This window comes from Phytophthora infestans, genomic scaffold (genome assembly GCF_000142945.1).
Source record: "Phytophthora infestans T30-4 supercont1.21 genomic scaffold, whole genome shotgun sequence".
In the NCBI taxonomy this organism is placed as follows: Eukaryota; Oomycota; class Peronosporomycetes; order Peronosporales; family Peronosporaceae; genus Phytophthora; species Phytophthora infestans.
Window position 1 is genome coordinate 422,600 of NW_003303738.1, and position 1,205 is coordinate 423,804.

Genomic DNA, 1,205 nt, shown 5'->3' on the forward strand with positions numbered 1-1,205 from the left:
GGGCCCTGGACTTCCGAAGTACGCTTGAAAGGAACTTGATCGGAACGAAGATCAGGAATCCGACTTGAAGCGCCGGCCGGCGTCTCTTGCCCGACGGCTTCTGTGACGGGGAGCTTTGCTGCCCACGTCTAGGGATGTCGTCGCTACGACATCCCGAGGCACTCGGGGTCTCGTGTGGTACTGTTGTACCCACACAGAAAGCGTGTTCAACGCCCTCCCTCTTCAGTTAAAGTTCTGGGCGACCGCGTGTGGCACTGTGTTACCCACACAGGAAGCGTATCCCGACGTCTTCCTCTTCAGTTATGGTCTGGGCGACCGTGAGTGGAACTCTGTTACCCACTCTGAACACGCTGTTCTCAGTGTTCATGACAGCTGCAGCTGTCTGCGGAACTAAGTTACCCGCCTGTGGACCTAAGTTACCCACTTGGCCGGCGCCTCTTCTGGGCGCGGCCATCATCAAAACATCCTCGGAGTCGTCATATACGTCGACGACTCCCAAGCATCTGCCGGATGCTTTGGTACCCTGGCAGCCCTCGCGGGCGCCCCGGGTCCTGACAGAGGTGGGAACATGACTCACCAATGCTCTGTCGGACTGCGCAGGGCGGCTGGCACCGATTGCCTTGCCTCGCCAGTCGATCCAGGGCTCGTGCTTCTCAAGCCAGGGCATGCCCAGGATCATATCATATGGATCCATATCGAGAACAGTGAGCTGTTCGAGGCTGTCAAAGTCTTCAAACTTGACGGCCAGATCCACTTGGACGTTGGGAACAGTGACGTCCTTCCCGTCGGCCAGTCGCACTGACACCAACCCCCTTGCTTTCTCGCAAAGCTTCGGACAACTTGTTGCTGTTACGAGCAACCGTCTGGCGGCGTGCGAAATTCTTCGACGCCCCAGAGTCAATCAAGATTCTAAAGGGGTGATCGTATCCCCGTACACATCCGTGTACTACGAGCAACCCGCCGCTGCTCTTCGCCGATTCGAGAGTGCGAAGACTCTCAGGGGCTAAGTCCCCGTGGTACGCGCCACCCGCGCACCCATCACGAAGACTTAGTTCTTCCCCAGTAGGGCGCCCCGCCCCTACTGGTTCCCTGCGTTCCCCTGTCCCCGGGATCCTGGCTTCTGCCAGCGACCCTTGAGGACGGGCTTGGGGAAGGACCGTCTGCGGAGTCTTTCCGCGGCACAGTCGCGCTTGAAGTGGCCCATC